The 12,349-nt window shown below is 52.6% G+C and overlaps 1 protein-coding gene across 2 annotated transcripts in view; it reads right to left on the minus strand.

The window, feature by feature from the left end:
• Nucleotides 1-10,713, minus strand: part of SLC6A17 (solute carrier family 6 member 17) — a 52,592-nt gene extending 41,879 nt beyond the window's left edge. The window contains exon 1 of one of the 2 annotated variants that reach the window (XM_060139401.1): nt 10,378-10,713. The gene's annotated coding sequence lies outside the window, so the exon portion shown is untranslated. Of the gene's footprint in view, nt 1-10,279 lie in introns of both variants that reach the window. The other variant, XM_060139402.1, reaches the window with a different exon arrangement.
• Nucleotides 10,714-12,349: the final 1,636 nt, after the last annotated feature.

Below are 12,349 nucleotides of genomic sequence, written 5' to 3' on the forward strand. Positions count from 1 at the left end.
CAGTTGTCCCAATTACCTCAGAGCCTCTGGGCTTCCACTGAGCCCGAAACAGGTCAGACTGTTATCAGAGACCTAAATTATCCTCCAAATTATTTTTAATTGTCTTACTGGAACCTCTGGCAGTCACGTGGGGCAAACTGGTCCTGATGGGCCTGCTGGCCACCCGCCTTGAGTTTTCTCACCCAGGACGCACGGGCAGGGACCCAGCACCATTCCTGGCCTCTCCCTCCTTCACCCTTCATGCCCACGTCACAAATTCCTGTCAGTGGGTTCAGATCTGTCCTTTCCCACCCCTCATGCTCTAGCTCAGAACTTCTCTCCACTAGAGGCCAGCGACAGGCTCCTGGCTCACTTCTCCTCCAGGCCTTCAGAGGCGGCTTCTTGGGTACCACGTCCTCTGCACCCACTGCCAACGCACTGCCCTGGCCAAGACATGTGCAGCTCCTCCTCTGGGCCCCCTTCCACCTCCCCTGCCCACCCACCACTCCCCATCCTCTGCCTCCTGGACCTTCTAGTCTTTGACGGCCCAGCTCGAGGCCCACCGTCTCACCTGCGACACCTTCCGCAGTCCTCTAAGTAAGAATGAGTATCCCTGTCTCTCTCCTCAGCACGCTCTTTATAAGATTATTTTACACTTTTGCCATTTGGCTTTCTAGCATAGCTAGCTGTTTACAGGCCCGATTCCTTTTCTAACCACGAGGCTCCCTGAGAGCAGGACCCAAGGTGTATTCAGCTTTGTGCCCCTCCTGCCTGCCCCGGGCCCAGCAGGGCCTGGCACACCAGACAGAATGTGGTATTTACAGATGCTCCAGGGTCTCTGCCTGCCTACCCTCCAAGAACAACCCGCTTCCTATGTTGAAATCTGAACCACTGCCTTTGCCTTTGAAACAAAGAGGCTGGGGCGAAGAGCTAATAGCTCTGACTAGAGAAGAGGCGGTAAACCTCCCAGAAGTCGCCTGCCCAGCCGGGGGCTCTAATCCGGCACAGCCCTGCAGCACATGTCAGGGGGACCCCAGGCCTTGGAAGACGGCTTTCTGTTCCTTATTCATCTGGAAAATAGGGAACAGTGCTTACCTACCAACTGCATCTGGTTACCACATGGATAGAAGGAGGAAGAGCAAGAAAAGCTTACTGAGAAGTCAAATCAATAGGATGGTTACTTCTGACTCCATTTCACAGATTTGCTGGGTTTGTGCTGTGGTCTCCTGTCCTTATCCAGATTGACAGCATCTTTGCTTCTGCAAGGCCAAATCCTGGTGACTTACTACCACACGTGCTCAACAAATATGATATGAATGAAGTGAGTGTGTGAATTAATGAATTAAAGTATTTTGAACTCCCCAAATTTTCTAGGGTCTGATGTAATCTTCCAGCTTCAAATTTTCCCCATTTTCTGACAGGACATCCTGATCCCAAGAGCATCTGATGCCCCAAGCGGCAGTTTAAAGCTAAGGTAAACTAAGAAGCTTGACCGTCGCTCATTGACTTTTTGCCTTTTATAAAGGAGCCATGATTTGTGCCTCCTTTTCTCCACTTTGCAGACAGGATCCACCCTCACCAGAGAGAAATAAACACTGGACGGGCACAGTCTTGGCATGGAGCGTTTCTGAGGCTGGTAGACCATACCAGACAACAAACAGGCAAAGGGGCCAGTGGAATCTTCTGCAGCCCGTCTCACCTTCCTGTTGCATTTGCTGAGCGTGTTCTCTGCAGCTGGTATTTTGTTTTCTTAGTCAAGGAGGAAAGAAAGCAGGAAAAGGGGCAGATGGTCCACAGGGGGAGGAACTGGCACTGGAAAATGTGGGCGGGGCCAGTGCCAACAAAATCTTTTGGTTCGGTTCTACCATATCATGTGAGGGGGAGATGCACGCCCAGTGGGTGTACAAGCCAAGAGCAGTACCACGGCTGCCCCACAGACGCCTGAGCCTTGCACTAGAATATAGGTTGCTGAGGGCAGAGTGGGGTGGTAATAATGACAATGACAACAGCAGCACGTAGGTGATACTTCTCGAGGGTCACCTCCACAGCAGCCACTGTGTAGAGCAGACATCGTCTCCGTTAACCCCACCAATAACTGTATGAGGCTGGTGCCTCTCTTATCCCCATTTTACACATGAAGAAGTAGAGGCGCAGAGGGATTCATTACCTATATTTCATTGAACTTAAGATCCTCTGGTGCTGGTACTTTCTTGAACTTACCAGAAAGTGTCCATGGAAGGTTTTCACCCAACTAGGCCACCACTCCACCTGACCAACAGCCAATCTGAGACGTCGTTGACTGCACATCCTGATTTTAAGACGTGGCACCGTGCAAGATTCCACACCTTGGAATTGATGAAATACGGCACACCGTCAAACGGCGGAGGCCCGGAGTCCCAACCAACACAGGATGACTCAGAATCTCCCAACCACCACACTGTCCCAGAAAGATCGTGGGTTTTGGACCCAGGGAAACCTGGGTCTGAGTTCTGCTGCCACTTACAAGTTGGGAGTCTTTGGGGAAGTACACCTTCTCCTTTGGTTGCAGTTTCTGGACCTGAAAATATGGGGATGAGGCTCTGACTTCACAGGGTTGTCATGAGGATAAAATGATAAACGCAGGGGCCACACCATAAACCCACACCAGCTGCCCCTCCTCGTGAGAACATGGGGGAAATGGGTCCAACCAGGAACAGAGGCCCAACCACCCACAGTCCCGAAATGGCCAGGAACTGGTGTGGAACAAGCATGCAGGTACCTGAGGACATGTGGGGCTGGTGGGGGATGCAGGTGCTTGGAGCTCCGACTGATTCCCCACTCCCCTCTTGGGCTGAAGGAGAACGGAAAAACGCCCAGAAACTCCCACGAACTAGGGATACTGCTGAAATATGGGACTTTAAAAATTCCTCTCTATATTTTCCCTCCCTCTCTCTCTCCCTCCTGTCCTTTACTTCCTTCAACAGATATTTACTGAACACTAACTATGCACCACGTCCTGTCCTAGTACAGCAGAGGACAGAGCAAATAATGTCCCTGCCCTGGGGGATGTATATTACAGTGCAGAGGACAAATAAAAACCAGACAAATGTGTAATTAATATTGTATATATAGGCATAGACTGCATCCATAGTGATAACAAGTAAATATATAATACAGCAGGGATGGAGTGAGGTAGGGATGCTACAATATGTAGGGGAGTTAGGAAAGCAACTCTGATAAAGACCTGATAGTGTGAGAGAATAAGCCATGTGGATATCCTGGGAAAGCATTCAGGGCAGAGGGAACAGTAAGTGCAAAGGCCCTGAGGCAGGAGCAGCACTTGGTGAGTTCAAAGACTAAAAGGAAGAGCCCTGTGTCTAGTGCATCCTGAGCCAGGGAAGAGTGGGAGGTGCTGAGACAGGAGGATAACTGGCATCCCGAGCAGGCAGGACCCGCAGGCCATAGAAAGGAGTTTGGGTTTCCTCTCAAGGATAACAGGAAGCTGTTGGCAGTTTTCGAGCAGGGGACTGATGTCACCTGACTTTTTAAATAGATCAGTATAGTACAAATTAAAAAGCACATGGATTGGGACTTTGAGATTAGCAGGTGCAAACTATATATATATAGAATGAATAAACAACAAGGTTCTACTGTATAGCACAGGGAACTACATTCAATATTCTGTGATAAACCATAATAGAAAAGAATATGAAAAAGAATGTATATATATATATGTGTGTGTGTGTGTGTATAATTGAAGCACTTTGCTGTACAGCAGAAATTAACACAATGTTGTAAATCAGCTATACGTCAATAAAATAAATTTAAAAAAAAGAAAAAGGGGGGATGGTAGGTTAGAGATGGTGGTGACCTGGGCTGGCTGTTGGATAAGGTTTAGGTTTTAAAGAGAGAGGGAAACAGAGGACCCCAGGGTGCTGAAGTGCACACAGGCCCCAAACAGAAGATCCATGAGACTGTCCTGATTTGGAAAAAAAAATTTTTTTAAATCAGTTGTGAAAATAAAAAGTCCAGGAGCAACGAGTGAAGGCCTCACTCCCTTCTTTTCTTATTCATGGGAGGCCCACGGTGGTGACAGATGGGTCCTCACAGCTACTGCCCAAATCCACTGACCTGGATTTTCTTAAAGTCACTATTTTCTCTTGTCTCAGAGAGAGACAGAAGGAATCAAGGGTGTCCAATTACCTGAGTTACCCACCAGACTGTGAAGAGCACTTGAAGGAACAGTGATCAGAAACCCTTAATTACACTCCCAACATGATGTCTCTTTCCTGAGAACCAGAAACGTTTGTGTCTCTTTCCTCACCAGGCTTCAGTGCGGCTTTGTGGAGGGGTGGGCAGAAAAGCACTCCCAGCAGGACACCTGAGATCACAGCGGAGGGAGCACACATGTTTGAAGACCTACTGTGCTTACATATGTTATTTACCGCCCCCCCCAAAAAAAATCTTGGGATAAAATGGAATTCTCATTTTACAGATGAAGAAGCATAAGCTAAGGGAAGCTAACTACCATGTACAAGATTACTGAGCCATGCAGCGGAGGAGAGGGAATCCAAACTGTGGTCTACCTCACTCGATAGCCCATACTCTTTCCAATACACTGGTGTTTTACACCCTTCCACATGTGATGACACACAGAGAAGAGAATACAGCTGTGGCACACTGGGGTAAATGGAGGAGGCTTCACCACCCTAGGCCACTCAAGGCTATTCCAAGGAATGAAGGCATCATTATTTCTGGGCCTCATGCCACCCCTCTGGGGCCCTGGTTAGGAAGTTCTCCAATGCACCATGCCACACTGCAAAGTGACATACGTGAACCTCATTCAGCAAGTCAACAATGGAACAAGTCCATCTACCATCATTCCTCCCTGAGGTCAGGAGCCCTCACTTGGCTGGGCCCTTTCCCAAAGCTAGAGTCATAATACAATTTGGGGACTGGTCAAGGAGATTCCTTCCAGCGGTTCCAAAGGAACCTAGCAGGCAGGTTGTCTCAGAGGTGTGCCAGGACCGTGGACAGCACCCACCAGGCCATTCTGGGAGCCAGTGCCGGGTTGCCCAGCAGAGGAGCACGCTTGCTCTCCGCCCTGTAGACCCCCAGGGAGAGGAGGTCCACGTCCTCCCTGAATACTCACCTGGCAGCACCTGCTGGAGCCATTCCACCAGGTGACTGCTCACATCTCCTGAATGGTAGCTTTCTCAAACAGCACTCCTGACCTGGAGTTGGATTTAAAACCACAGAGCCCAGAAGTCTTATAATTAAAAAGAAAATGCAACCAGCAGGAATTTGGGGTGGGGACCAACAGATTCTATCTGCAAGTGAAATAATAGGTGGCAAAGCAGTGGTGCAAAGAATCCAATGGAAGTTCTAATTAAACCAGTAATTAAATTAGAAATGATGGAACACCTCGAGAGGCAACTTGTTATCTTCAAATGAACTGTGATCAGGCCCTGGAAGACAGAGTGGCAGCTCAGTGGGTCAAATGCAGCTGATGCGATGACCCCCGGGCCTGGGAGCTGGGGTGTTACTTCCTCTGGCCCTGCTCACCCCACCCTCACTCCACAGGAGGCCTCGGAGCAAAAGCGCTTTCGGTGTCAACTCCCAAGTTGGGGACTCAGGCTGCCCAGGCCTCACCTGACCCAAAATTATTCTCTAACAATATATACCTGGTTTTAAATGTGAGAATAATTTGGTACAGTAATCCATCTTGCATCTGAGTTTATGTTCTCACATGTGAGTTTTCTGTACACAGTGAATATCTAATTATATTCTTCTTAAATAACTGGATTTATCCAGAGATGAACCATGTTTTAATTTTTAAAATTACTCATGGGGGATGGGAGATGGGGGGAGAGAATTACCCCAAGGCTGTATCTCCTCAAAATGGCTGCCTGTGGAGCAAGGGTTCCTGGGAAGACCTCTTTGTCTGCTGGGGGCGGAGGAGATGCTTACATTCTAACTATCCACCCTCACTTTCAGAAACTTCCCCACGGTGATCAAAGGTGGTTTGAAGGTGCCAGGCAGGCTAGGACAGTATGGGCCGATTCCTCCAGGTGATTTCTCAGAGAGAGAGAAGAGATGGAGAGCCAGGAGGATGCCAAGTTTCCCAGAACAGTCAAGGATGCAAGTGGTGGAGCCCCAAGGATAGAGAGAGTGGGCTCCACAGGACGGGACCAGGTAGCAAGCAACATGCCTCTGGGCAGCCCATGCCGCAGCTGCTGTAAATAACCTTGGAGTGTTAGCAGTTTTGCTCTGGGGTCTGGGACCTCACCAGAAACTGCTGCAGGTCCCTAGCACACCCTGTCCAGCAGAGAAACCTGACACATCAGAGCTCCCACCAGCGACTGGCTGTCCTTGATTCTGCAGACACAGAAATCCTCAGGGCAACCTCCAATCTGCTCTGACTCTACCCTCACTGCTCCCAGAACCAACCCCAGACTTGGACAAACTTTAAGGGAATGAGGTCAGGGGTGGCAGAGGTCAGAAAGAGAAAGATGCACAGGACAGGACAAGATGGAGCCTGGGATGTTCTCTGGATTCCAATCTACCTGGAAGCACATACTGTATTCCCCCAAACTCAGAAACCGAGATATGTTCATCCTCTACCAATTTCCCATTAGTAGAGGCTCATACCCCCTTCTCGGGGCACCAGCTTAAAGAACCAAACTCACAGGTTTAGACAAGCTCATCTGGGTAAATGCCTAGGTTGTCAGCAACATTTATTAAGAACTTATTACAGAGACACACCACATAGACATCAAGAGCATGAAGTCTGGAATCTGACAGACCTGAGTTCAAATTCTCAGGTTGCCATTCACTACTGTGTGACCTTGAGCAAATTAGTTAACCTCTCTGAACCTCAAGTCCCACATCTGTAAACTGCTGAGAGCAATAATATGCCTCCTGGGACTGTAGCAAAGGTTAAACGAGACAGTGTATGAATAAAGCACTTAGCACACGCCTCAATAAAAACCTGGATGTTATGACTGTGTGCCAAGCACCGAGTGAGCTGCTGGAACCCAGCACCTGGCCCTCCTAAAAGCAGGCCAAGTAGGCATTTCCCCACAGATCACCATCCCACCTGCATTCGGGGCAGCGCGCTAACACAGATCTACCTGCGGTTCTGTGCTTCTGACCTCTGGAAGCCTGGGACAGCAGTCAGGAGAGCGCTGCTATAAAAGGACTTTGTACGGGCTAACAGAGTTTTTCCATTCTGGTGCCCCGGATATTTTGTTGTGAGGACTTCTTGCAGCCCAGCCTGAGAGCAAGCAATAACTCAGACCTGGTTTTCAGGAAAAAAAAACACGAAATCCATCTTCCTTTTAAACTGTTCTGCTGCTTATCTTAGCAGTTTTGAAGGGATTTATGATGAATTGTCCTGCTGCAGCAAACCTGGACAGGAAGGAGCACAGGGAAGGGATGCTGCACAGGCAGAAGGAACTTGCTTCTTAGGAATCCTCCCATCTCTGTATTTATCATCCTTGGAATTTGCTCCCAGATCCAATTGGGAGGGCAGTGATTCCAGGGTTCCCGTAACACCCCCCCACACACAAACACACGCACATTTCCAGAAGCAGACTGGAGTCCCCTGGGTCAGCATGGCTTCTTTCTTGCTGCCCTGGGGATCCCCATATTTCCTTTGCTCTTAAGGTGCACACACCTTAGCTCAGCACCAGGTCTAGACATATTACAGGAGGGAGCCAGTGGCCCAGGATCTTTCGGGAAAGGCAGGAGATATACTCCTTTCCTCTCCAGGAAGGCCAGCCTAGCCTCCCCTGGACTGTTCTTCTGCAGCTCCCAACTCCATTACGGACAGGACAGGTGCGGAGGGGGATGGCAAGACCTGATCAAAGAGCAGGGACCCCTGAAGTTTAGCGAGTGCTGCAACTTGGGTGTAGGCCACAGCCATGAACAATCTCAGGAGTCAAAGCCTATGCTAGAGTCTCACCCTGAAGCAACTGCAGGCAACCAACGGCACCCAGCAGACCCAGCACAGCCCCTCTCACCCCCCACCTTCCACTCCACCCACCATAGCACTGCTCTTACTCAGGCTTCCCCATTCAGGGTCTCCCAGGGGAGACCGAAGGGTTGGAATAGGTCAGTTTGAAGCTGAGTTATGCGTCCTTCTTAACCACATGGAAAGCCCTGCCACTTTCATTTGTCTCCATGCCCCCTCTCACACCAAGAAACAAGGACAGGAAGAGAAAGAATCACCTCTGATTAAGGCCCATAAGGAAAGGGGTGGGGAACTAACATTTAACGAGCATCTGCTACATGTCTAGCACTGGTCTCAAAAATAAGCCTGCAGAAAAGGTACCACTGCGGGGCTTCCCTGGTGGCGCAGTGGTTGAGAGTCCGCCTGCCGATGCAGGGGACACGGGTTCGTGCCCCGGTCCGGGAAGATCCCACGTGCCGCAGAGCGGCTGGGCCCGTGAGCCATGGCCGCTGAGCCTGCGCGTCCGGAGCCTGTGCTCCGCAACGGGAGAGGCCACAACAGTGAGAGGCCCGCGTACCGCAAAAAAAAGAAAAAAAAGAAAAGGTACCACTGGCATCCCTGCTTCACAGCTGAGGAAACCAAGGCTCAGGAAGTAAAGGGACTTGCCCAAGGTCACCCCATGCTGGCACATGGCAGAGCACTGGGCCAAGTTCTCACTGAAATCACAGGGCCCCCCCGCCAAGCCTCTCCTCCAACATCCGCCCAACCCGGCCCTGCTCACTTTCCCCACGGGGTCAGAGCTCCAGGACTCTCGCCCAGCAGCCAGGCAGCCTGAGCTCTGCTTAGCTCATTCTGGAGACTTGCTCACCTTTGGTCAGTGACTCCAAAACACTGAGAGCTTGGGTCATTGCCACTCACAAGTCCTGGTAAACTCCATTCAACTCACAAACAGCTGACACATGACTGTGTGTGACTCAGGCCAAACACACTCACTCCAATCAGAGCTGGTGGGCACAATTTGCCTTCTACACTGAGTCACCCTCCAGGCTGAGATGCAGGGATTTGCTGAAATTCACCACCTACTTAGCCACAGCTGCTCTATTAGACAAAAAGCCAGCAGAGGAGCTGAGCTTCTCATGGTCCCATGGATGGGCCATGGCCAAGGACAAGCAGGTGTGACCTCAAAGCTCTTCCTGCCCAGGTGATGGGTCCACCTCACCAGACCATGGGATAATGCAAGCAGAGCATGAGACGGAAGAAGCCCTCTGTTAACCTCCACACACTCTGGCCTTGTTCTTCAGACATCAGTCGGCAGGTCCAGCACAGCATAACTAAAGTTTTGGTTGAATTTGGGGGCGAGCCATTACAGGATTTTCTTAGTTCCTGAAAGTTCCTGTTAACAGGCAGGGGCAGTGCCCTCAAAAGAATCTTCCTTCTCTACACCCCTGACTTCTCTCCCCAACCCCACCCCACCTGCCTCATGCTCACAGCGGAATTGCCCCAAAGGCAGCTCTGGTTAGAAATTTCCTAATCCAAAGGGTCCGTTAAATTTTTTCTCAATGAATGAAAGAGGAGTGGGAACAATTTTTTTTTTAACTCCGCGTCACAGCGACTGGGTCCTGTAAGGTGAGTGGCCTCGGGATTTCTGAACACTTGCAGCCCTGACAGGGCTGTTTGAGCTTTAAAAGGATAGAGCAGGAGACCGCGCCCCTGCAGGAGCGGCCCTCCCCAGAGCACTGTGCGCTAGACACACTAGCATCGCTAGAGAGCACGGTGCGCACAGGTATAAACGTGGCAGAGGCCTCTCTCCCGAGGCGGTGCCCCCTCCAGACCTGCACCCCGCGCACGCCCCCCATATCCGCCATTCGGTTCCCAGATGCGCTTTCCTCGAGGGAGGATGGGCTCCCCGCTAGCTCCGAATTCAGCGAGGACCAGCCCCAAGACTGAGAATTAAATATTCATCTCGCGCGTGAGCGCTCTGCTTCTCTCGCCAATGTTACTGTCAAGGTCACGGGCCTGAAGCCGAGCGGATGGGGCTGGGGTCTCCTGCAGCGCAGGAGCCTCCCCGAGGGAATTGCGCCCTGGGCGCGCAGCTCCAGGCGGCGATTCTGGCCGGGCCTCCTCCCCGGTCCTCCGCGGGCGCTTGCCTCTGCAACTCTGCCCGATTACCTCCGGAGTTCTTGGGCCCTCTTAGCCCCGGAAGCTGGAGTCCGGTGTCCAACCGTGAGCGCAGCGCAGGGCACCCCCGGAGCGCCCGAGAAGCGCTGGCCCCGGGGCTCCGTCGCCAGGCAACGGCGGCTGGAGTGGCGGGAGGAGCCCGGGGCCCTCGCAAAGCTGGGTCGATACCCCGGCAACGCCGCCTCTCACCTCGGTCCTTAGGCCTCCCTGGCTGGGGCGGGGCCGGAATAGCTGAAGTTGCGGTGGCTGGTCCCATAAAGCCAGACGGGGCGCGGCCGGCGACTCACCTGTCCCGCGTGGCCGTCGCGCGGTCTCGGCCGCTGCACTCCGACCGAGCAGCTGCGGTTCCCGACGGGTCGCGGGCGCACAGCCCCTCCCACGACGGGCAGTCCGACTGTGGCGGCGACGGGCCCCGGCCAGGGCTGGGAGGGGACCCGGGGCCGCGCGCCGGCGCACGAGACTCTGCTCGCTCCTCTCTCCCTCTCCTCGCCGCTTGTCCCTGCCCGTCTCCCGCCCGCGGCGCGCTCGGCCCTCGGGGGAGCGGTCCGGGAACCCAGGTCCCGCGGCGGAGATAGCGCGTGAGGCTGCAGGCACCGGCGCCGAGGGCCACCCTCCCTGCGCCCTGGCCGCGCCGGCTCTGCGGAGCGGAACGGAGCGGGGCGGAGCGCAGCGCGCACTGTTCCCTCGTTTTGCGAAAGGCCACCCTGGCGGCGGGGCGCCGTGACGCAGGCTTGACTCATGCACGGGCCCGCGTCAATGCGAGGCTCTGGGGCCGTGAGCAAGGCTCTGATGGACGACCCAGACAGAGGGGGTGGGCAGGAGAGGCAGGGGGCTGCCCCGGGAGCAGCCTCTGGAGGCCCCTGACCAAGGGAACCAGATTCTGGAGCATTGCCAGGTTCTAACCTCAAAGAGGAATGGGAGCCCCATGGCCGAAGCCCTCTGAGCCCTGGGCCTCACTTCCTTCATCTTTCCAGGCGCATCTCTTTCGGCCTCCTGGTATGAACTCAACGCCCGACAAAGTGGTTATTCCCCTGCCCTAGCCACTTCCACCTCAATGCATTTGTTCACTCTCTTCTCCACACTTTTCCATTCCACTGTCCTTCCCTCCTACCATTCTGCAAGACCCTTTCCTGTGCCGTTCAACTCCTCCATACATCGCTCATCTATTGAGCTCCTACTGTATGCCAGGGGCTGCAGGAGTTGTGAAGATCACCGCTCTGGGAGAAGAAGGCATGGAACCTCGGGGAGAGGCAGAGTGGGGTTTACCCAGGAGGCCACAATTCAAGACAGAAGGATGGGAGGACCCTACAAGATGAGTAAAGTGAGTGAAGCTTGGAGAGTGACTGAGCTCTGGGCAGACCTTATGGAGGAGGTGAGACAGGATCCTGACCGCAAAGGGTGGACAGGATTTCAGTGGAAAGTGTGAAGGATGACCCTTGTGGAGGGAACAGCATGATAAGGGCAAAGGTGCAAGAGTGTGGAGAAGGTGTGCAGTTGGGATGACTGCCTGAGCTGGAGCAGGGGTGGGCTGAGCGGAGGTGCAGTTAGGGAGGTAGGAGCCATCCCTCAGGGCCTGGGAGGGCTGTGTGGGGAGTCTGGATGAATTATCTCGGCTCTAGAGGACACTAAGGGGACCTTGGCATTAGAGGCAGGTGTCTGGGAGGGATGGGAGGTGGAGGCCTTATCGGTTGCTCTACTGAAAGGCAGTAGGACCGTTGTCATGAATTCTGAAGGCGCTGAGATTTTACCCTTGCATCTCACTCCGGGTCCAGAGACAAAGGACTCCTGGGCCAGAGACAAAGGACTTTCGTTCTCATAGCACAGCAGGTAGCATGAGCTTAGCATTCAAATCAGTTTCTCTAACCCCCAAGTCCCATGGGAGGGATGTGCGGCTGGGCCCAGGTGATACTGCACATGCTGAGGAGCTCCAAGCTTAGGAAACCCCAGTCTTTTTATAATGCAAGCAAACCTGCCAACCTTTGATCCTGAGGGAGACATTATCTTTATTATACTGGACGGCAAATATACCTGGCCTCCCGTGGGGGAGACACTATCTCTGTCTTTCAAGGCTGTTTGCCATGCAAACCTCCTCAAAAAGATAGTCTGGAACGAAAAGCCATCAATGCCTCTACCCATGAGACTTGCAGAAACTTGAGTCACTCATGGAGAATTATCTTCTGATAGACATTTATCTCTTGACTCAACCACTACTTAGTGTTAGCCTAGTGTTTGCCTACACTGTTTTAGGCCCTGAGGGTA

Source organism: Lagenorhynchus albirostris, chromosome 2 (assembly GCF_949774975.1).
Source record: "Lagenorhynchus albirostris chromosome 2, mLagAlb1.1, whole genome shotgun sequence".
In the NCBI taxonomy this organism is placed as follows: domain Eukaryota; kingdom Metazoa; phylum Chordata; class Mammalia; order Artiodactyla; family Delphinidae; genus Lagenorhynchus; species Lagenorhynchus albirostris.